Consider the following 25,378-nt stretch of genomic DNA (forward strand, 5'->3'; position numbering starts at 1 on the left):
ACAAAGTAGTTTGAGCCACTTTTCTCAGTAGCTTCAGTGAACCGAACTAGATTTCTCCTTCTTTTGCTGTAGTTGAACTTCCTCCAGTGTGAAGTAACTGGCTGTGCCTTTAAAGTAGCTTCCCCAACACTGTCTGCTGCCTGCAAAGCTTGCAGGGGGTGTCCAGCTTGTGCAGGTGGCACTGAGGGACGTATTGACTTCAGTAAGTGTAGGAATTAAGGCCTGGACCCCGAATGAGGCGTTTCATGAGAAAAGTGGATTTTGCTCCAACACAGTTACTTCCTCTGCCGTGAACTTTGAGTCTTGCGACTTTGTAAAGCATTTAAATGCACTAAAAGTTATATAACACAGTATAGAGAAGGGAAGAGAGGTTCTCTTTAATGAGCTGGAGAGAATCAGCTAATTTCAGTGAAACTGTTATCACAAGGACAGAGGAGGCAGGACATGGATGTATGAAGGAAATCAGTGAGGGGATATTTCCACGCACTGATTATGGAGGACATAGGCCTGTGTGTCTTGCAGAGACAGATGCTTTTACACCTTTTCCACCTCTGGCCTGGATGAGTCTCAAACCTCCTCCAGAGGTGGTCTCAACAGCTGCATGAGGCATCTTCGGTGAATTTACTAAAGTGTCTGATCTGAACCGAGAGGCATGAAGAGACTCGGTGTAAAGACTGAGGACCGTCCAGGCTGTGTAATCACAGCTTGTTGAACCTCACAATCAGAGATCAGTCAGGTGGGAGCACCTGTGTAAGAGCTTTTACTTTCCATTAGATTAACCTCACCTGGTTGACTCGTCTGGTTTATAAATAAAGACGCCACAGCTCTCACGGCTCTCCACAGAGAGACGGAGAATTTTTCAGGCAGCAAACTGGAGAGAAGAGAGGGGGGGGGAGAAAACAGCTGATCTCTCTGACTCAGGTATTTTTCAAAAAGCTCTGAGTAAGAACGTCTCTGTGCTCCAACCATGCATACCTGAGTCTGTGTGTGTGTGTGTGTGTGTGTGTGTGTGTGTGTGTGTGTTTGGTCTTCCTGGTTCTCAGTTGACGAGCTCCTGTGATCCTTAAATTCAGTTCAGTTCACTTCAGTTCACCCAGACATGTACCCACCTATCCTGCTCAGGGTCAGGAGAAACTAGAGCCTGTCCCAGGATGCACTGGGTGACGGAGCGGGCTGATAGTCTCTGAAAAGGCGACATTCACATCACACCAGCAGGCGGTTTAAAGCGTCCTCACAGCGAGGCGAGCAGTGATATTTACACCGTTTCCTTCACAGCTCTAACATCAGTCTGTGGCGGGAGGGGACAGTGGACGGTGCAGTCTGTGGGGATGGAACGGTGGCTTCGCCCCAGGTCAGCAGCAGCCATCACAACCAGGCTGATCATCACATTTACTGAACCAACCAATCAGCTGAACGGGGTAAAAAAAACACCAGGGCTGCGGTGGAAAAGTCTTTTCTGCTCAGGAAGGTTCACACTGAGTGAAATGACCTGAAGTATCTACGTGGCAGCCGAGATAAGAGCTGGTCCATTCTCTCAGGGAGAAGGAAATGAGCTTCAGTGCTTCCTATCTTGTCTCCTTTAGGGAAGGAAACATTGGGAATTCCTTCATGAAAGGAGAAAATGCTTCTCTTTAAATCCAGCTAACAATATCATCATCATAACAAAATAATACATTCATAAATGTTTTTATGCATGGAACTGGATTGAACTGGACAGATGCAGGAAGATGTGCAACATGGTTCAATCAAAATGACAAATTAGTCATAAAACCACTTAATTATGAAACTAGAAACAGGCCAAACAAAGCAGTGAGCTGCTGTCATTGAGATATTTAGTAATAGAAGGTGATTTTACTGTATTTCACCTCGGCCTGCATCATATCTCAGTTCGTTTAGTCAGTGTGGTTTTACACTGACACCACAGTGCTGAGGATCCTGATGGAGATGCAGTGAAATTTAAAAGACCTGCTGAGAGTTTAAAGAAGTAAAGAGGTTTGTTATGCAGCGTATTAGAAGTAAAATAAGATTAAAAAAACTCCAACTTTCTTTTTTACTGACACTGAGAGTTTGAGGTTGTTTTTTAGTAAAAGCTCTTTGTATTATATAACTTTAGAAAAGACACAGGGACCCGATTTCCCCGCAGGGATCATTAAAGTTTCATCTAATCTTGAGTCATTGTGGCAGCAGCAAAGGAGAGGATACAGATAAAAACACAATAAATGGAGGAATGAAGATTTTAGCAGCGCTGTGTGATGCTGTTTTTCCTCGTGCTGGTTGAGGCTTGAAAACTTTCACAGAGTTGTAAAGTGGGAAGAGTCATTTTGGGCTCCAGCAGTTCATGTGACAGATGATGCTGCAGCACTTCAAGTCTTGGTTGTGCATGAAAATGAAGCAGTTGAGTTGGTGCGAATGATGAACAGCCGGGTCAGAAACCAGCCTGTCAGAGAGACGAACCAAAGGCTTTCACAGACTGAAGCTGTGACCTGGTGATGATGCTAAACTTAGAGTGACCGAATCACCAAATCCACAGAAACCAACAGCTGTGAGGACATTTCACTGAGAACCACAAACATCAACCTGCCGGTGGCAAGTCACCAAAGGAGGATTCATCCTCAGAGGACCAGGAATGTCTGTACAAAGTGTCACAGTAATCCATTAAAGAGTTGTTGAGATATTTCAGCCTGGAGATGGTCGTAATATAAACCTACTGGACTGTTACAGTATCCAGGACACAGCTGTGTTTGGTGGAGGAACATTGAGAATTTCATTAATAAACTAATTTACAGTAAAGAGAAATAACTCACAACTCGACTGTTTATCAGACGGAGACATTTAAGCCTCCATATCTGATAGATACTGACAACTGAATACTGTGCTGCTGGGAGATGAAGAAGAGCTGTTGATGAAGCTTTTTTTTTTACCTGCTGTATTTGTCGACACCAGAAACACAACATTGTGCAGATGTGAGCAGCAAAGTGTTGTCGCGCTCATGGTTTAAACAGCTTATTGATTGGAGTCACAGCAGTTTATACACACACGATGGACATTTCTGTCACACTGTTGCTACACACTGTCTCCACACTACACACAAGACAACACACTGTCTCCACATTACACACACACACAAGAGACATGATGTACATGCATTTCAGCAGCAACACACACACACTCACACACACTCATGCACAAATTCCTATTTCTCTGTAGGTTATGTCATGATTTGCAACCTTCATGCAAATTCATGCCAACAATCCAGATTAATTTGTGGTTTTCCAGCATCAGTGTAGCTCAGCTTCAGCCTTTTTTAATTTTTTTTTTCTTTTTTGCAGCCAATCACCACTAATTCTTCACTTCTTGCTTTGTCTAGTTTTTTCTGCAGTTTAGTCACATGACTGTTGGGCAAACTGTAAAGTATTTTCACTTTTACTCCTGAGGACTCTGAGCACAGTGTGTTTGTTCTATACTCTGTTCTACTTCCTGTTGGGACCTAGTTTCAATCTTTCACTGGTTCTGACACTGGAGACGATATAATGTATCTGCCTCATTGTTAGTTATTGTACCTTTGGAAAAAGGTTTCACCATCATGAGTTTATTATGTTTTAATGCATTTACACACAGAGTGAGGTCAGTATAATACCTGTACAAAACCTCTGAGAGGCATTTTAACAATTTAACAACAAAGTTCTTTAATGTTCTCAAAGGTTCTTGTGAACAAGCAGCTTGATGTAAAAACAGTTTAAACCAGGACGTGTTCTATCAAAGATAAGACTGATCAGACCTGAAATATCTGGTGTCAGAACTTGACAATAATCAGTGTTCAGACACATTTCTGTTGACACTAAAGAATCCTGAGGTTTGACAGCAGTGTTAGCAGCAGCTAGCACCGGCGCTGCGTGTTGACCGACCACCTCTCGGTGCAGTGACTGTGCACAGCGTCTCAGACGTCCTGAACTCATAGTGGGGTCGTCGGGTTTGAGACCTGTCCTCATTCTACTGTCAGCTGCTTCTAGGCTCGGTGCTACGCTAGGCTAACATCATCCTGGATGGTCGAACAGAGATGAAGCTGAAGCTCATCTTCTCATCTGAGAATCTGGTGTCAGACTGATGACATTTCTGAAGTGATCACCTCCAGAGAACCTGACATTTTAGAGCTTTCACATGTATGTGCAGAAAACGCACTTCAGCGCTGAACAAGCTTTGTGTGCAGATGTGTGTGTGTGTGTTGTGAAGATAGACGACGCTGTAAATCCTTGTCTGCTGCTGCTACTGCTTTAGCATTTCAGTGTGAAGGAGTCACTTATAAGCCTTGTCATGTGTCAGTGTGTGTGTGTGTGTGAATGCGTGTGTGTTTGTGTGTGTCAGGGTGTGTGTACTTGACTGTGTGAGTTAAAAAACAGTTTTAAGCTTCATGAATGTGTGTGTGTGTGTGTGTGATAATAATAATCCCCTTTTGTATGTACGATGTGTGCATACACATGTGTGTTGTGCGCTGAATGCGTTAACTGTGTGTGTGTGTGTGTGTGTGTGTGTGTGTGTGTGTGTGTTAGTAGAAGGTTGCATCCCTCCTGCAGGCACAGTTGGAGGAGAAAAATCCCTTGTATCAAATTAACCCTCTATTTGTGTGCATTTACATTTTTGCACATTGTGTATGATTAAGGTGTGTGTGTGTGTGTGTGTGTGTGTGTGTGTGTGTGTGTGTGTGTGTGTGTGTGTGTGTGTGTGTGTGTGTGTGTGTGTGTGTGCAGCTGGTAAACATGTCCCTGTCCTGCTTGGTGGGAATCTGAGCTGGAAAATCCCGACGCTCCGACACATAAAATCCAGGTTTATGATGACGAGAAGCAGCAGACACATCACAGAGCAGAATAATCAGAGGAGGAGGAAGAGGAAGAGGAGGAAGAGGAGGAAGAGGAAGAGGAGGAGGAGGAGGAGGAGGAGGAGGAGGAGGAGGAGGAAGAGGAAGCGATGTTGGATGTCTGATCAAGAGTCTGTCTTGTTGGTCAGATCAGAGGAAGGTTGAAACGTTTGGTGAGATTTTTAAATGATGAGGTCTCCACTCTTCTCCCAGGAAAACTGGGATTTCTCACCATGAACAAGGTTTGATTTTAAGCACATGAAGTGAAAAGATGTTTAAGGTAATTTTTTTGTGTGTTGATAAATTGTGTAGATATTCTTAGTTTAAAAGAGGAGGAAGCATCGTGGTGATTATAGCCTACAGAGGAGGCTGGTTCTCCATCTTCAGCTTCTCCTCCAGTCAGTTTCAATAGAATCACAGTCTCTCCCTGTCCAACCTATAGCAGTGTCTCCTGAAAGAGCTCCCCTACAGCGACAGGCCGGACCTTGGTCGTCATGGTTACAATAATAAACACGCAGACTGTACCAAGAGTGGCGTACCTGCTTTCATCACCATGGTGACTATAATAACATCACGGCTTGGTTAGGTTTAGGTAAAGATGGTGATTTGGGTTAAAATAAGTTCTTCCTCAACATTAGACGATCTTTGTTGTCATGGTAACAATAATAACAGCGAACGGTCATGGATAATAGAAACAACATAAACTGCTCCTGTCACATGGGAATCGAACACCGCTCTCCTCTCCGTCATATTCATCCATCCACCCCAACCTCCTCCTGACGTGGGCTTTGTCGCTCTATAAACTACGTCACCGCACTTTTCCCTTTGCTCCTGTCATCATCACTATGACCACTAGATGTTGCCTAGCAACAGAACCTATCTGTGGGTCATAGTAACCTGCTGACAGACGACAAACTGACGACTCTGAATACATCTTTGCAACTGTTGGTTTCGCTCTCATTTATTAATAATATTTACCATTTCTTTCACTTTTCTAATCATCCTTTCTTGATGTTATGTTTTAAGGCTGAATTTTTTATAATGTTCATTGAAAACATCAAATTGATTTATAGTTTTCTTACTTCTGGAACTTTAGTTTGGCTCTCTGTACGTGACCTGAGGTGATTTATTAGTTTACTGATACAAATATTGTTTAAGGATTGTTTTTATTTTTTCCTTTGTATGAAAGAGGTTGAATGTGGTCTGGTTTATAGACTTTAAAAACTTAAATGAGGCTTTTGAAACGTGCAGAGGAGGAAGAGGAAGGCAGAGGTTAAATGCTAAACCTGAACCAGATGATGTGACAGGTTCAGGCTCAAAGCAAACAAGACCTGACTACAAAAACTATGGAGCCATGGAAGTCCTCCATTTTTTTTCTTTCTAAATCTTGGGCAAACAAGATTTTTTTAAAGAAAACTTTTTTGGACACTGGGGCTTCTGTAGCTGTCAGTTACCTCCTGCTCCCTTTTGGTGCCGCCAAAACGCAAAGTCAGCCTGAACTAACCCGGCGCAGCTCTGACGGTGTGTTTCTGTGGCTCACATGGAGGATCGGTTGAGGTTTGACAAACTCCTGTGGGGCGAGGCAGGGTGGGGTGGGGGGTGGGAGGGAGGCGGGAGATGAGGCAGAGCTTGTAGAATAAAAAGCGCGGCGACGGTTTCTGACAGAGATCTGACAGCTGCTGCAGGTTCACATCAACCATCTGCAGAACCGCAGTTCTGCCGAGTCTGCACACCTCCTGTCACATCAAGTCAGCTTTTTACCCACAGATCCCGAAAGTTCAGGACGGGTGTGTGTGTGTGTGTGTGTGTGTGTGGGTGTGTGTGTGTGTGTGTGTGTGTGTGTGTGTGTGTGGGTGTGGGTGTGTGTGTGAGGGATGAAGACAGCTTGTGTATGCACATTTGCAAAGTGATGGTACAAGAGCAGTGTGTGTGTGTGTGTGTGTGTGTGTGTGTGTGTGTGTGTGTTCACAAGAGAGTTAAAGACAGATTGAGAGCTTGTGTGTGTGTTTGAGGTATTACTTTATGCAGCTTCTCAAGTGTGTGTGTGTGTATGTGTGTGTGTGTGCAAGAGACTGAGAAGGAAATCGAGAGCTTGTGTGTGTGTGTGTGTGTGTGAGGTATTACTTTGCCTTCACGTGTGTGTGTGTGTGTGTGAGCTGTCGTCCAGGATTTACCCTCAGTGAGAGTTAATCTGAGTGTCGGCAGGATTCTCTAAAGGTTAGAGAGAGACGGAGGAGTGTGTTGGAAACGCTGCAGCTGACCTCATTTTCAGCACACACACCTCCTTCACTTGTCTTTAATGCTGCGTTTGATGGGGAGTTTGGTTTGTAGATGTGTGTCTGTAAGCACAAAACAAAACTTCTCTTCTTTTTGTTCTTCTGTGAAATTGTTGAAGTTGCATTTGCAGCTGCTTTGGGCTCAACCTGCAACAGAGGAGGTAAAAACAGAGGCAGTCAATAAAATACCTCTGCAGTCCTTCAGGTAACTACATTTGCCCCAAGACTGAAACTGTTGCTTGTTTCAATTGTGGATAATAATTAATTTATGTACTTGCTCATTAAGTAAAAAGTCAGAAGATAATGAAAACTGCTCATCAAAGTTGACGTCTTCAAATGTTGTTTTGTTCAACCATTAGTCCAAGAGATGCACAGTCTGACTTAAACAACTGACCATTGCTGCCAATTAACCTTTTGTCAATCAACTCATTGATGAACCAATCGTTTCGTTAAAGGTCCCGTACTTTACTCTTCTGTGTTTTATCTGAAGTGTTGATCTCCATCAGAAGATTTATTTGTGGTTTTAAGAACCAAAAACCATCTCAGTGTAGTTTTACATCTCCTCTCTCAGGCTTCTCTCTGGAGCTCAAGTAACAACGGGTCAGTCAGCCAATCAGAGGAGAGGAACTGAGCCTCTCTTCTGATTGGCTGACTGTTTTCTGAGCGATCCAATAAAATATAGCAGATTTCAGGTAAACACTCAGAGAAACCAAATCTTACAAGGTTGGATGGTGGGTCCAGGTGGGCGGGGCTTGGGGCATGGCTGAGGGCGGTGACTGCTTTGTTGTGACATCACAAAGTTCCAGAAGTCCTGACGGCTGGTTTTAAGGCTCAGTTTGAATTCTTTTGTGTTGCACCCTCTGTGTGTGTGACACTGTAATTGTCACAAACTGAGTGTTTGCAATGGAAATAAAGGTTTACATTTAATGTGCTGAACACCCTGTATTATTCTTTTATGTGTTCAGCTTGACTGATGAAACATTGCATCTGATATTTGTCGTTTGTGGGTTTACAGACAAAAAACAGTCTATGAATTGTGTGTGTGTGATAATTCAGCAGGTTGACTTCAGGATGAATAGATCTGTGTAACTTTGACCCTTTAAATGAAGCGAAATAGCTGCTGTGAGTTAGTTTAACCTGAGCTGTTGGAGAACAAACAGACTGATGCTCTGTCTGTGCTCCACAGTAACTGACGACCTTCAGGTGAGGATGGGTTTCTGGCTCCATTTGAACCTGAGCAGATCGACACCCTTCATCCGCCCGTTGCTTTGAAGGGAAGCCAAATGGCTCAGCTCCACCATGCTGATCTCATCCACTCTGCAAACTCTGAATATTAAAACACATAATGCATGCTGTTTCCCCGCTCTTGCATTTTTTCTCCCTGTAGTTCTTTGTCGTGTACCGGTGCTTAACGCGCTGATTTAGATGTTGGGTGTCAGCCAAGCTGCCCTCAGGCAGTTTTACCCTCTGCGACCCAGTTTATGGAGGCTCCCGCTTCCTCTCTGTCAGCCCGATGCCGAGCCGACCACAGAGCAGTCAGGTGGCTTCGTGCGCCGCGCTGCCAGGCTGAGCCCCCAAATTACTCTCCTCCAAAGTGCTCTTCTGCTCCATTTAAGGGAGGAACAGTCTTAACTTAGAGTTTGTCAACCAAAATCTCTGAAAACAGGAAGATGAAGGTCATGACCGGGTCCCATTCAGTCAACTAGAGGCTGATGTTATTAGTTATTTGTGTGTAGTTCAGGTGTTTACTGCCAGTCAATTACAAATACAGCCTTTAACGAACGATATTATTCAGCATCTGAGGTTTGTTAACTCTGTGCTGCAGACAGACGTCAGTTTGTCTCATGTTTTTATTCTGTCATGATGCAGAAATCTCCGAGATGTGAGTCTGCAGAGTGAGTCACATGATTCCTCATCTGTCTGTGTGCTGTGGAGCAAGGCAGCAAAGCCCAGACTGCTCCAGTGAATCAGAAACAGTGGGAGGTGTCTCAGTTCTTCATCTCCTGCAGAAGCTTTCAAACCTTTATCTTTATTAAACACAGAGCAGTTGTTAGTATAGTATTCAGTATATATTGTCCAACATGTATATTCTAAATAATGTGGATTATTTTATTACTAATATTTTATAGTTGGCAGACACATGAGAGCAGGTTGAGAATCAAATCTCCTCCTTCAAATTTGTGGTGACTGAAAATGTAAAGTTAAAAAAAGAGACGATCTGCTGATGAGAGAGGATGTGACGTCTGCCATGGTTCCATCTGCACAAATGAAAGTGATGATTCCCTGTCTGTGTGTGTGTGTGTGTGTGTGTGTGTGTGTGTGTGTGTGTGTGTGTGTGTGTGTGTGTGTGTGTGTGTGTGTGTGTGTGTGTGTTTGAGACAGACTTGGTGGTATCTGGAGATTTCAGGGTTTTTGGGCTGAAGTGTGGAAGACGGGTGCTGATGTGTTCAGGGACCCCTGGGTTTCAGTGTCACCCAGTCTGTCTGCTGTGTTCAGGCCTGCTGCAGAGATGAAAGACTGAGCTCTGATAAAACAGACTGCCTGAGTATCAGCCCGCACACACACACACACACACACACACACACACACATATATAGATATACACACACATGCTTCTATACTTGTCAGTGACATAATGCATTCCCCTAATGCTAACGTAGAGCTAAGCTAACCAAACCTTAGCCCTGAAGAATCCCTTTGAAGAAAGGAGGAGTGGAAAAAAATGTCCTTACTCACAATGTCTGAAACTCAAAGTGGCCTTCACAAAGATAAAAGACCTCTCTCTCTCACACACACACACACACCACATTGTTCATGTATGTTTTTGGTCCTTTGTGTTTTATTGTCTTAAACATTTCAGTAAATGACCAAACACAAACAGTAGGCGGAGCTAGTTCAAAGCATGTGATCCCTCACTGGCTTCCCACTCATGAATACCAGCAGTTGTTTGTTGGGGATCAAACCTGTCTGGAGCTGTCTGTCCTCACATGTGAAAGACAGTGACCTTCTGATAAACCTCCACCCTCTTTCATTACTTTTGCTTTGTCTGTTAAGTTTTTCCATTAATTTTTATACCTGGGTTCTTATTTTAGAAAAGCTTCTTGATTTTTCCAGCTGAGGTGATAGACATTGATAGATATAGACCCTAAATATGCAGGCTAACACTAACTCTGTGATTCGGTTGGCTAATGCCCAGATAGCAAAATGAAACTTCTGGCCCAACCTATAGCTGGGTCCTCGGCCCGAGTCTGGCCCCTACACTTCCACATCTGGACAGATTCTGGCTGTTATCCTCTGGTATTGTCTAAAAGCCACAGCATTTTCTGTGTGTTTGCCAGAATTGGTCCAGTTGTGGGGGTAGCATCCTGCTGTATATGGGCCAGATCTGGGCCGTGAAACCGGATGTAAACTGGGCCAGAAGAAAGACATTTGAATGTGAGAACCATGCAAAGCAAAGATTGAAGCTAAAATTCCTCACCAAATAACTAGTACTGTATTATGATGTAGCATGTACTGTATTTCTTCTTTATTTTTTTGTGATGCTCACAATAGAAGAATATGTCACAGTAACACAGATGTTAGATTTATTCTTTATTGTTGATATTTCCAAAATGTTTCCTTCTCTCAGGACAAAAGACTTTTTGCATCTCACCCTTTAATCCCATGAAATAATGTATTTTACTATGATAAGCTCACTTATTGCTTTATGTGTTAAAAGTTATTGTAGATAACTGGTTAGACACCCATGCTTATGTTGGTGGCAGCAGGTAAAACCAATTTTTTAAACCAATTTCTTGCACTTAACTGTGGAGAAATCGAAAGCTTTACACACCAGCTGTGTGTGCCTAGTTAGCAATGCTAAGCTACAGTTGTACAAACTAGTGAACAGTTAACTGAGGTGTTAATGCTGTTAAAGGGGCTTTTGTGGGTTTTCTCTGCCGCTGAACGTGGTTTCCTCCCGGTGGTGGTGATCATCACTTGACGAGAGCTTCAGCCGTCGTCGTGTTTATTATACAGGAGCTTTTAATACGGCTCCTGAGCGGCGCTACGTCTTCAGGGCAGATTGGAGGCTACAGTGACGAGACAGGCTGAGGCTAGCTGGTTAGCATGCTAACTTCAGTAGAAAAGATGTGATAGAGACAAGAGTTAACATTGGTGTTTCTTTCCAGACAGCTGTGGGTGAAGTTTGCTGCTGAACTTGCACTATTCTTCCAGACTGGTAATTAAACAGCTGCTAATGCTAACATTAGCAATGTAGCAAGAGCAAAACTTGCAATAAGCTTCTTTAAAGTCACAGAGGTCCAGTTTTCATCCCCTTTCAGAGCAGATGTCTCCAGATTTCCATTAGATTCAGGCTGAATATTAATGATCACCAGAAGATGAATCTCGGCTCCAGAGCAGAGCAGAGTTTATATTGTTCCACCTGGTCAGGCTGTAAATAACTGTGTTTATCCGGTCCAACACTTTCACATTGTGTCTGTAACGTTCTCTGTGTGAGCTGCAGAGGACGGTGGCAGGACTTCAGACCGGCTCCATCCTGGCGTTTTACTGTATATTAGTCATCATCTGCTCACAGCCAATTCTCCTCTTAATGGAGACGTGACTGTGAGAAAGTTGCATGTGTGGCTGGTGTCAGGGGAGATTACGTCTGTGTGGAAGGAGAAACTGAAGGTGGATTCATGAAAAAAAAAAGTGTTGCTCCTGAAAAACCTGTTAAAAACGTGAGATTAAATTTCAGCCACACACACGAGGACCAGCTGAACTACATGGAGATAAGTGTTAATGTATGTATTTGTGTGTGTGTTTGTGTGTGTGCACTCAGAGCGGGCTGTTTGTGTGTGTGTGACCTGCAGGGTGTTGTATTGATGCGTGTTGGTTCCAGCGATGCGTGGGCGTTTTCTAGCCCCCGTGGCCCGGATAAACGTTTGCAGTCCAGTGCATCGCTGTGACAACAGGTATTAGGCTATAATTTAAGCGTAAAGCTTAATGGAGCTCGAGTAACGAGGCCCAGAGCTGGTGCCCTGCCTGTCTCTCCCATCACGTCAGCCGGGCCGGTGGCCTGCGTGGCCCCATCACCGGCCGACACCCACAGCGTCTTCATAATGTGGAGGAAACGCCTCTGCTCTTCCACCTGGCTGCCTCAGAACAATAGGGCACATTTTAACTCATGCACATTATGGAAACAACACCACAGAGGGCAATTCTTAATGCGATTATAGCTGTTTGATGGTGATGAAGCAGCAACGTTGCTATAATCTGCCTCAAGAACGTCCGGGTGGGTTTATGGTTTCATAGAAAAGAGAAACCAGACGAGAAAACAATCTGGAGAGTGGTGTACATGGTTTAATTCTCCAAGTGCTTGTGTTGGAGTTAATAAACAGGCTGGAAGAGCTTAAAGATGTGAGCTAAAACAGAGGCCGAAAAACTGCAGGAAAACAAGGAGATTAAAGACCTAAATTAAACAGTTAACACATCTCCAATAAAGAAATATGATGATGATGATATGATAATAATGTGATGCTACCAACCCCACAGGAACCACGCTGAGCTGAGTACTGGTGCCAGACTTCAGAATGACACATTCATTCTGATGAAAGATGCTCAGTAATCTGCAGTTTTTTTGTTTTCCCAGCAAATTGGCAGAGGAAGATGTAAATTAAAGCTTGTTTCCATCCACATTATGGGAACATTAAAGTGAGAGCATGGAGATGAACAGCTGGTGGCGCTGATGCTCCTCTGGTTTCCATTAAACCAGCACAGACAGAGCAGCAGTCACACCTCAAAGAAATTACATGGAAAAAATGATGGAAACAGTGATGTTTTCATCTGCCATCATTTGCACTTTGTTGCATTTTGTTTTCGTTGACACACAAAGTTGAGACTGAACCAGACAGTAAATTTGCAGCAAAACCAAAATGAGGAGCTAAAAGAGGATAAATGCATAGAGCTGAAGGGTGGGTGAGAATTCTCCGAATGTGAGAGGCTGACATTGTTTGATAAATCCTGAATCCAGTCAGTGTTCTGCAGATGAAGGGCTGCTCATCTGCCTGTGTGGGACCCACAGTAATGTTGGGCATTTAATGGACAAGTTTAATTGAAGAGCATTTCATGTATGAAAGTGCTAAAGCTAATGTTATATAGCTAATGAGGAAATCAGTTGTTTACCCGCCTGTAGCCTGTTGAGTAAAAGTTGTGTGTGCAGGATTTTATCAGTGTGAGTGTGTGTTGACAGAAGAAGTGGAAGCTGTGCGCAGCTGGAAGTCCTTCCTGCGTCCACGTGCGAACACCTGAGTTCCTGCTGCAGAAAATGTGGAAAACATAATGAAAACAGATGATTTGGTCTTTCAGGTAAAACTTGCGTTAGCGTCAGTGAGACTGACTCTTAAACAATATACATCCTTTCAAAATAAAGTGTTTCTGATCCATGCTCCTCTTCTCTTTCTGTCCTCCTTCATTTTCTGTGTTTTAAAAAAAACAAAAACGTCTTGGTTGTTGCATCATCTTCAAAGCTGCGTTCAACAAGGTCGCAACTTGTTCAACATATTACAGCATATTAAGACATGTGGAGCGTTCACTGGTGTGAGCTGCTGTGACGGAGACGGCCAATCACACGGGTCTGACTTAATGTTTACAGACGAGTGTGTGTGAGTGATTCTCCTGTTAGAATAACACTGTGTGTGTGTGTGTGTGTGTGTGTGTGTGTGTGTGTGTGTGTGTGTGTGTGTTGTTCAAACACTGACAGGATTGCTACACATCATCCTGCTGAACACATGCAGATCATTTGAACCACTGATGATCTACAGCTGTGGTCCTGATGGACAAAAGGAGGAGGAGGAGATGACAGAGTTAGAGACAGAGAGGAGATGAAACGGATGAAAAAAGGTAAAGAGGAAAGAAATGGAAAGTGGAGGGAAAGAGAATGAGAGGAAGAAAGAGGAAATAAGGAAAGACAGAAATGATGGGAGGATGAGGAGGGAAGAAAAGAGAAGATACAAGAAAAGAAGACAGAAGAGGTGAGGAGGGAGGAGAATGGGAGAAAAGAAAGGAAGAGGTAAGGTGAATAGTGATGAGAAAAAGGAAAGAGGAAGAGAGGAAAAAGAAACAAGAAAAGAGCAATATTAGAAAAGTAGAATAAAGTGTGGGAAAAATGGTGAAGAGAAAAACTGGAGAAAAAGACAAGATGGGAGGAGGTGAAGATGGAAAAAGAGGACAAGAGAAAAAGAATGGAGTGCAGAGGATAGAGAGTGAAAACTGTATCTGTGGAGCAGAGTGTGAGTGAGAAATAACATGACAACTTCAATAAAGTTTATTCAAGTGATGACAAAATTATGACCCAGAGAAAAGAAAAATATAAGGCAGCAGATGTTTCAGAGTGTCAGAGGGGAGGAGGAAGAGGAGGAGGAGGAGGAAGGTGAAGGTTAGTGAAGAAAAGAGGTGAAGCAGGGAGGAGGAGGAGGTGAAGGTAAAAGGATGGAAGTGTTTAGAGGAGACGAGGAGGTGAAAGATTAACTGTGTCAGTCAGTCAGCTCACATGTGTTGGTGATTCACACACACACACACACACACACACACACACACACACACACGTGCATTAACAAGCAGCAGGAAACAGACTGACAGAGTCTAACTTCACCAGTACGGGCGATGTGTGTGTGTGTGTGTGTGTGTGTGTGTGTGTGTGTGTGTGTATACATATTTGCAAAAGTGATTTAAGTGTGTCTGTAGCAGTGAATGACACACAAAGACACCAAAAGAAAGAACATATGCCATATGAGAGAGAGAGAGAGAAAAAAGACACTGACCCGTGTGTGTGTGTGTGTGTGTGTGTGTGTGTGTGTGTGTGTGTGTGTGTTTCAACAACAGACTCTGTGGTTTTGTGTTTCGTGCTGAAACTGTCGCTGTGTTAATCCCTGTCACTTTTTCCAACGGTCAGATTGTCTGAATCTACAGACTCCATCTATTGTCTGTCCCTGACACACACACACACACACACACACACACACACACACACACACACACACGGGTCAGTGTCTTTTTTCTCATTTCCTTTCAGTCAGTAGCTTCTTGTTTGCATGTGAAGTGATTTTTCCAACCGAACACTTTCTCCCCAGCCATGATAAAACAGGGGGACTGGGATGTATTTCATTTAGTAACACCCCCCCCGACACACACACACACACACACACTGTGGTGGCAGCTGCTGCACCATGTATGAAAATCAGTGGCTGCAGCCTCATGTAATGTCTCTATTGTGTTGCTGCTGCTAACGTTAGCAAACAGGAAACAGCGTCGTGCATGAAGCAGATTTATTCCTCCTCAGTGGCAGGAAACACAACACCCCCGCCTGCTGATAACTGCCCCACATTCACAGTTTAACAGGATAATTAGGGCTGTGTCTGTGCACTGACACTCAGCCACAGACACACAGCAGAGGGGCTCCGCTCGCTTCCTGCTCTCCAGTAACCCCCCCCCCCCATCCCAGGTACAGCTCCTCCCGCACTGTGACTCTTTAACAGGACCATGTGACTGTCACAGCTCCTCCAGACTCCCTGTTTAAGCTGGGCTGTTGTATGGAGTCAGAGGAGTGCCATAAAAAAGAATACTTCTAGAAAAGATTTTTTTATTTCACTCCTGTGACTCCATATATATATTGATAGAAAGCTCTGGCAAATGTTGCACCGTTTTTTTACCTTGGCTGCAGCAGTCTGTTTACTGTACAGACACCAGTCACCAGCATTAGTTTTGATACCGGTGAAGAGGCTCAGAATATTCCTGCTCTCAGAGCACATTACCTGTGTGTGGCCCTCCTGTCTGTACATGACTCAAACAGCAGGCCTGGACTAAACTCTGGATCTACGCTGGTAAAAGCAACACATTATCTTAAATTACTCGAACGTCCCACTTGAATGAATCTGTTTGTATGAGTGGATTCTGCACGAGGGCCAATATTCTTCTAATCACATTAACAGCTGCTACACAAACACACAAAACTACATGAAACATTGCCGCTGAGACTGCAGACGTACACATGGATGTGTTATTGTGGAGTGAAGCTCTCGGTTTAATCCCTTTACAACATGTAATTGAAGTCTCTGGTTTAACAGCCTTGGATTGAGGACATCGAATACATTTATAGTAAAACTCACAACAACCAATTTCCCACTAAACTCAAAAGCCGTAATTGTGCGATCAGTCTTTTTGTCCACTGGCATACAAGGTGCTTTTAAATTCAGCCCTCTAATACCCACCCACCCACCCCTCTGTGATGGATAAAACTAACAAACGCAGCGGATATAAAACGGGAACATTAATCCTCGGCTGGTTTGTTGGGGGTTATTGATGAAAAAGTGCTTGTGTTTGATTGTTCGGGTGTTTAATGTGAATGTCTGAGGTGCTCGTGAATGTGACACACTATCATTTCCATAACAGAGGATAATAAAAATCCTCCGCAGCTGCACTGTTCAACAACAGAGTGCAAACACAGCAAGCTACAAGACAAGAGGAAGAGTGAAGTTCCTGTTTTTCTTCTTCATCCTCGAGTTAAATACCGACTCGGTCATTTGACCCGTTGAGAGTTTAATGAGCGCTGAGTCCCAGAAAGGTGTTAAAACCTCCATTTTCTACATGACAGCAAGGAAATCCACATTCCTTCCCACGCCTCTCGTCCTCACTGTGTGTTCAAACTCATCTGACAAGTTTTGAAAGGGAACACTTCACGGCCCCAGAAGCCGTCGTCTTGAACGTGACAGTGAAGGCAACTCAACTCACATCTGTGTGTGAGTGTTGGTGTTGGAGCGGTGTTTTTTTAAGCGGTCATATCGGAGTCCAAGTAGCTGTAAGCTGATGGCGGCCAAGACTAACAGCAGATTGTCACAGACTGATGATCTCCCCGGCGGGTTCAGGCCGGCGCACATCACCGCTAATCAAGGTTTTTTACATCAACAGTAGATCAGATGACAGAGTCTAACAAAAGGGCTTGTTGTAGTGATGAACCTACAGAGAACTGAAACACTTTACTGTGCACTGTAGCTTTTTAGACTCTTTTATCTCCTAGTTTTGGTTTTACTGTTTGGTTCAGGTCTGATAAATACACTACTCAGTTAAAGTTCTCAGTTAAAGACCAGCTGGTGGAGACCAAACCAGAGCTAAAAGGTGATGACTGGGAGGACTCAAGTCGACATCTTTGTCCGAGTATCCTGGACATTTTGTCTCACTAATACAATGACAAGGATGAATCCCTCTGAATCCCTCTCAGGTCAGAGGTCGTCCGTCAGCAGGTCACTATGACCCAGAGTTAGGTTTTGTTGCTAGGCGACATCTAGTGGTCGTAGTGATGATGACAGGAGCAAAGGGAAAAGTGCGGTGACGTAGTTTATAGAGCGACAAAGTCCACGTCAGGAGGAGGTTGGGGTGGATGGATGAATATGACGGAGAGGAGAGCGGTGTTCGATTCCCATGTGACAGTAGCAGTTTACAAAGATCGTCTGATGTTGAGGAAGAACTTATTTTAACCCAAATCACCATCTTTTCCTAAACCTAACCAAGACATTACCGTTACTATAGTAACCATGGCGACAAAGGTGGGTATGCCACTGTCAGTACCATCTGTATGTTTATTATTGTAACCATGACGACCAATGTCGTATCAGAGGGTTGAAAAAAATGACCTATGTGGTTGTTCATGTTGGAGAACCTGCCAGAAAAACACAAAGAGAGAATTTCCTGTGAGAAATATCAAGACTCTGGAGGATCCCAGTTTCATGTGTTGACACCGAAGGCAGTGCGGACCGGAGGGAGACGATTAACCAATAATGACTTTACAAATGTAATCTCTGCTTCTGGCATCAAATTAGAAGAGTGAAGTAGGTGGAGAAAGAAAACATTGATGGTGTGTTTCTCCAGGAGTTTGGCTTCTTTCTCAGAGGTCACAGAACGTGGACTGATGAAGGACAGATGGTGAAGAATTGATGGTCAGTTGTCTGAGCAGTGACACTGTATGTGGACGACAGACATGTTTTACAGCTCAGCCGTCCTCAAGGATGGAAATATTTCATGCCAGGACAGTGGGAGGTCTGTTGAGGCTGATGGTTGAGGTGTGGAGCCTGCAGGTCGTCATGAGAAATATGAAACACATGAATATCTAAGTTTACAGTTTCTGTGCAGGAGCCAACCTCTAGTTTAGTTTTTAAAGCTGTTGTTAATTCAGCTCCACGTCCAGTTTGGATTCATTCTGTATAAAACTTTGAGTTACACTTTCTGAAGCTTTAGCAGAAATTTGTACCATCAACCAAAAGCAAACTGTGTAGGCTGTGTAGTGTAGGCCTCTAAAGGCTAGCTGGTTAGCATGCTAACCTCAGGAGAAGAAAAGAATTGATTGAAACAGAAGCAAAACAAGAGTTAACATTGTTTTCCACTGCTGGAGACAGCTCTCCATATGTCAAGGAATAAAGTTTAGTAAGTAAACAGCTGTGCTAACGTTGGCTATTAGCAATAGATGCTATATGTAATAGCATCTTTTAGTAGGAGATGCTGGAGTCAGGGTGTGGTAAGCCTGAAGAGAGAGAGAGAGAGGCAGCCATCTTGAAACCACCCAGCTTATACTGGGCCGCCACAGTGTCTACATGATCATTTGTGTTTTTAGGGTGGAAGCTCTGGAACTATTTCTTCCTCACAAACTGGTGGGTGACGTGACGGAGGCCATGTCCATCTTTATTTACAGTATCTGGTCGTCCCTGTAAAGTTGCCAGGTTTGGTGCTATTGTACAAAACTGAAACCTGTGCTCACTGTCTGTGGATGCTGAGTGGACAGTTAAGGACAGTGAATGAGTTTATTTATTATTGAATGATTCCTTTACTCCTGGAGTAGATTTCTTTACATAGAACCACTGGTTTGATGCCAACGAAGCCGCCAGTGACTTGCAGCCAGTGTGATGTGAAGCCAGCAGGTAAAGGATGAACTGATGATTCTGTCGGCACATTTACACTGAATGTTGATCAGGGCCTGAGTGTTTTAAAAAGCTCAGCTGCTTTGCTTATTGAAACTCATATTTGTGGTTCAGTGTGTGGATTAGAAACCGGACAGACTGAGTCTCTGCAGCAGCTCGGTGTGTGAATGTGTGAATATAAAGCAGGAGAAGACAGATGGAGCTGCGCCGCTCTCAGTGGACAAAGGTTAGAAAGAAAAACCTGGAGGAATGAGCGTTTCTCCTGACAGCAGTGACATGCTCCTTTCCCTCATTTCCTCACCAGCCCCGCCGCTCCCGCTCCATCACACTGTCACGCTCGGCCCTCGTCACTCGGCCTCGGCCCCCGTGGCCCTCCGCTGAACCGAGCGCAGGCCTCATTACAGCGGCGGGGGCCTCAGAGGACGGAGGGCTGGTGTTTAGCTGCTGAATCACCTCCCACCGCCTGGCGCTGGTTTCAGTCTGTCGAGGCGGAGAACATCATTCATCAAGAGCCGTCAGGCCGTCAGTCAGAGCGGCCGGCGGCAGAGAGGGGCCACGGTCATTAAGCTTCCTGTGGGTCCATGCGGCGCTGAGAGCTGCTGAAAACTGGAACTGTGGGTAAAAAAGTGAGACAAATAACTGAGCTGAGGTGAAGGAGAGACACAGTTTAACATCAGTGTTTGTGTTTCTCCTCCACCTCACATTCACTCAGTTTCACCACACGCTGCAGACACAGAGTCTGTGCATCATCAGTTTATTTCAGCTGTGTTTCCTTTGGCAGCTGACGTATTAGTTTTTGTCTTTTAATTAAAATATCTATTAGTTTTATTCCTTTACTGTTATTTTTAGTCAAATTTTCATTGTGCAATTTAAAGTTTTGTCTTCGAAGCGTTCAGGTTCAGCTCCATCCGTCCACCGTCAGGAGTAGTTAACCACGTTTCCATTAAACTGCTTAATGCACAATTTGAAACTGAGGACAAAATGTACACGCTGGCATGAGGAGGTTTTTCAAACTATTCAACAAAGTTTGAAAAACTCAGTCACATGACATCCAGAAACATTTCAGACTATTATCTCCCAAAAAACCCCTGTCATGTGGGCACTGTCAGGGGTCAGGGGTCAGGGGTTTATCTTTCCATCATTATTTGCACCAGACGCCATCGTCACCTTCCATTAAATATGATGGCGACTGCGGTGGATGCAGTTGTTCCAGTAATTAGCAGATGCTGGAAATCTATCGCCAGGTTTAATTGGACTGAAATGAAAACCCAACTTTATTCTTAGAACATCACTCAGTGGAAAGATGGCTACTGATAACAATAATGACTGAATTCCTCTTGTGTGTGTCACAGTGCCAGTTATTAGTAACACCTGTGATTTTCCTACAATTACTAGTCAGAATTTCTTCTGTGGAAATGGCCGACTGGCACATCTGGATTAATTTACATAGACTTCCTTTCTTGTTCAGTGACAGCACATCTTCTTCTGTGGTGTTGTCACAGTGGAGGAGGATGAACTCACTCTTGACTAATAAATCATCTGGACTTCTGAGAGCTGAGACTCAGCATCATGAGGACAACGTTAACGGATGACGTGTGGTTTTCATGTGATCTGTGAGATTGTTAAAAACAGCCGTCAGCCTGATATCTCAGCCCGACCTCGTGGTGACAGCAGCAGGACGGCCTGCAGAGGAGAGAGGGACGACTCGGGCCAGAAACACTGGCTGTCGGAGGAGAAGATCTTAATATAGAATCTACTGACTCTGTCACTTTCCCCCCAAAAACCCAGAGAGCGAGCCTGCAGCGCTGGATTTCTGCACGCTTCACTGTTTCATGCTCCTCAGCTGATACAGACGCTCTGGGTTTGGACTGATGTTCAGCTCTCAGTGTGGAGGCCGTGGACACAGAGCTCTGCTGCAGTGTGTAATGAGCCACTGCAGACTGTCAGTCACATAATGACCAGTCTCCGTGTGTGAATCCATGAACTGCTGGTTTAGATATTAAAATATATTGAGTGGCTTTATTCTTGTGTTTTGCCTCAAAGTGTTTGACATTTTGCTGCAGTGTCAGTGATGAGCTGCTCTGTGCTGCACAGCCAGAGGTGCAGTTGGGAGAGAAACACACACACACACACACACACACTCTTCTTACTGTTGAAACACATAAAGGTCCTTTATTTTACACTTCTCCTGGGTTTTATCTGAGGTGTTGATATCCATCAGAAGATATATTTCTATTGAAGTAACAAAAACCATCTCAGTGTAGTTTCACATCTCCTCCCCCACAGATGTGAAAATTATACTCTGGGCTCTAGAGTCTCTTTCCCTCGTCACATGGATTTAACATGAACGTGACACCACATTGATAAAAATCTTCTCTTGGCTCTGAAACATTGTTTTATTTATATTTCATCCCATACAGGAATGTAATATATGACATATACAGTATGTCCCGACATCAAGATTGATGATGTCATATATGTGAACTATGATTGGATATATTATTATCACATATGAAGATCACATTTATAACATATATGAAATATCTATAGTAAAATGTGTATGTGAGCATATATTAAAAATATCTCTATGATGAATTTTGATATGGTATAAGACCAAATGTGTTGTAATATATATTTAAGTTTTATGTTCAAGTTTATGAAAAACAACATACATATAAAATTTCTATAAGATTATATATGTTTTCCTTATTCATGTCTCATTAACTTTAAACATTGATCCTCCCGTGCTGGGAACGTGGTCTCAGACTTTTGGAATCTAATACGTATATTATCAACACTATGTATATTAACAGGATTTGGTATGGATATATATTTATGTAACATATGTCAACAATATAAATAAATATACATAAACATAGATATTTATTTGGGCTAGACTATGTCAATATATGAATTTTTTCCAATTTCTAATACAATTCTAACATATATTTAATATAAAATACAAACGTATATATGTAAAAATTATATATGAAGCCTATATTCCATATATTACATTTTCATGTATGGAAATCCAATATAAATACATATATTACATTTCCATAGAGGATACCAATTTACTGTTTGACATTATTGGCTGTGTCCTGTCAACAGTCTGACTCTGTCAGTCGTCTGGACACCAGGACAGACTGACAGCACGGTTACTATGGCAACATGAGGAGGACAGTGTGATCCTCAGCATCACAAACACAGACCACAGTTTACTTTGCTCACTGAGGTCTGTGACATTTACAATAAATCATCTGGAGTCATTTCAGGTGGGCTGTGCAGCAGATGATTGACAGGTCATAAAAACATACTGTCAATAAAACACTTTTCTGCCCGTGGGTCTTTCAGAAGAGACTGATTTAGATTATTTTCACCTGAGAATCTGGTTTCTGATTCTGCTGCTTTGGCTTTTACTGCATCACCTGCCCAAGATGATCCACTTTATAAAACAGGCATCACTTCCACAGAGATGCAGTGTGGTGGCTGTGTCCTGTGTCACAGATGATTGTCGCTCACAGATAAATGATCTCATGTTGCAAGTTGCATGTTGAAAATGAGATGAAACAGTTTAAAGGAGTCTTGAAGAACCTGAATTTGTCGACAAAATGCAGCAGCTGTAGAAATGTGTCCTTCACTGCCGTGTAGTCATAGAGATGTTATTCAGAAGCTCTGTGATGAGACTTTGAAATGGATGTGATTAAGAATAAAAGAGCAAATAGAACTGATGTTTTCCAGAGTAAATATCACAACATGGCAAAAATTCAACATTAATATTCTTCAACATTAACACATTATCATGTGTCTGCTGAGGTTCAGACGATGTTTACCAGAGTTTGTGAAACTCGGCGTGTGAGATGTAGTTTGGTTTAATTTCTGCATCTTATTTGCAAAGTTGCTGTAAAAAGTTTTTGGAGACGCAGAAAACATATTTATATATTTTTTGTGTTTCCATTCAGTCCATCTAAACAAACCGACAAAGTTATTTTTGTGTGGAACCTCACGTCTTGTGCTGCGTGTGTCTGTAGGTGCAGCGCAGGCACCAGGTGATTGACAGCTCTTTGAAAACACAATTATTAGAGGCAGAGGGGAAAGAAATAGCTTCAAAGATCCTGTGTGTGTGTGTGTGCCACTGAAGACTCCAGTGGCCATCAAGTGTTTTACTCTGCCAGTTTTCTTTTTTTCATTCATCCGTCAGACGTAATTATTATTTCTGTCACTGTTCATTAAGTGTGTGTGTGTGTGCGTGCGTGCGTGCGTGTGTGTGCGATGTAACCACAGTTTGTGTCTGTTAGAAACTCGTCATGTGTAACAGAGAGATTCAGCTCTGTACTTAAAGGGAAATTCCACTCAATTTAAAATGTCATTTGGAGCCTGTTATTCAACTGCTACACATATACACACATACACACACACACACACACACACAGGTCAGTCAGTAGAAACGTGCTCCTCACTCGTCGGTCTGGTTGCTGGTTCTCAGATTGCTGCGTGACATTTTGGACAGATGGAGGGTGGAGGGTAACTGTCGCTCACCTTCCTCCTCCTCCTCCTCCTCTTTATATAAACCATCTGTCCTGACGAGGATCTGGCACTAACTGAACTTCACCACAGTATGGAAACCTCTCATCTCCAGGCCTGGTGGTAACATCTGTGTGTTACCTGTAAATGCGACACAGTCAAACAACACATCAGCTTCCTCTGACCTTTGACCTCAGTGGAGGAGGAATTATTCAAAGCTTTTATTTTTATAAAAGTACCATTTACTCATTTACTGTGAAGGTCCTGCATTCAGTGTCAGAAAAATCTACTTCACAGTAGTTGTTCTGCAGAAGGCTGGACATATTATACTTTTGTTCATCCTGATGCATCAATGTGTCTTTAATGAGAAAAAAACAGAAAATATAAGTATTTAAACTAAACCATGTGAAACGATAACAACTCAGAGTCTGAAATGTGACAACAGGAACCAACCAGACTGTTTCTCATGTGAGCCCAAAGGCTGAAAACTGCTCATTCACCTGCAGTGATTCTCTAGAAGCTTTTTTATCAAGTAAAACCTTAATATGAAAACTAACTGTACCTGCACCTGTCAAATAAATGTAGTGCAGTAAAAAGTAAAAAAAAAAAAAAAACTCAACTCAACTCAAACACTAAAGTACAAAACCTGAGTTAATGTAAGAAATGTGATTTAATCTGGATTTTAATTTGGGGTAATCCATCTTTTTTTATTTTGGCATTTCTGGATTTTTATCTCTTGATTTTATTAATATTATTTCAAATTATTTTCACTTTTGTTTCTGGCCAAAATTTTTTTGTCCCATTTTATAAAACCCTTTGGGCTGAATCTTTACATGACAGGTGACATTGTTGTTGTTGTTGTTGTTGTTGATGTTGTTGTTGTTTCTCAGGTGGATCTCTGAACTGAGGAGGGTGACAGTGGCAGTGGACACCTCCACATCCTTCTTATGACCTGTGTGGAAGTCGACTCCTTTCTCTGCCAAAAACACAAATATGCCACATCAGCACAAACTCCCTCGTCCTTGTATGACAGACACACACACACACACACACACACACACATACAGAATGTGTCTTGCCATGACCCATGTTGTGTGATTTTTTTTTTTTCATGTGTTTAGAGCGAGTCCCTGGCCTCCTCAGTATTTGACAGATGTCTGATGCCAAACTGCAGCAGTCCAGTTCGACAGTGGAGCAGTGTGACGGAGCTGACGGTGTCGAATGTCCTGTCAAACCCGCTCAGTCCACTCTTTCATCACAGCTCACTCACTTTTTTCCCTCCTTTTCCTCTGCAGAGGAGGAGCAGGAGGAGGGAGAGGAGGAGTGGTGATGGAGAGATCTTGAACTTTGTTGGGGTCAAGATGAAAACTCTCTGGATTTAATCATTTCACTCTCCATGGTCATTGTTGTGAAGATCCAGCTGATCTCTCCTGTCTAGACGAGCTCGGAGGTAGTCACGTCATCTCTTCAGTGGTTAATGACAAGCTGCACACTCGCCGCCGCCGCCGTGCTATTAAACCTCTTTATCTTGCAACCTATTATACATGTGATCTGATTTTCCTTCACGCCGCTGCACATTTACATACCCATTCACTCACACTCCACTGACTAATTAATTTCAGCTTAATTAAACTCGTTTGCATGTGTTGAAATCCCATCATGCAGCATAATGAAATGAGCCCAGTGTGATCGCAGGTTGTCAAGGTGTATGTAGAACAACGGGTATATTTAGCCAAGCTGCCTTTGGGGGAAAACATACAGCATCAGTGTGTGTAACCGAG

The 25,378-nt window shown here is 43.1% G+C and overlaps 1 long non-coding RNA gene across 1 annotated transcript; it reads left to right on the plus strand.

Annotated features, from left to right (window-relative positions):
• Positions 1 to 17,616: 17,616 nt before the first annotated feature.
• Positions 17,617 to 24,211, plus strand: LOC139612973 (uncharacterized). The gene is made up of 2 exons (XR_011686664.1): positions 17,617 to 19,687; positions 20,542 to 24,211. It is a non-coding gene; the product is annotated as an uncharacterized lncRNA (long non-coding RNA).
• The last annotated feature ends 1,167 nt before the right edge of the window (positions 24,212 to 25,378 follow it).

This window comes from Trachinotus anak, unplaced genomic scaffold, assembly GCF_046630095.1.
Source record: "Trachinotus anak isolate AG129_WGS33_773 ecotype Australia unplaced genomic scaffold, CSIRO_AGI_Tana_v1 ptg000032l, whole genome shotgun sequence".
Lineage (NCBI taxonomy): Eukaryota > Metazoa > Chordata > Actinopteri > Carangiformes > Carangidae > Trachinotus > Trachinotus anak.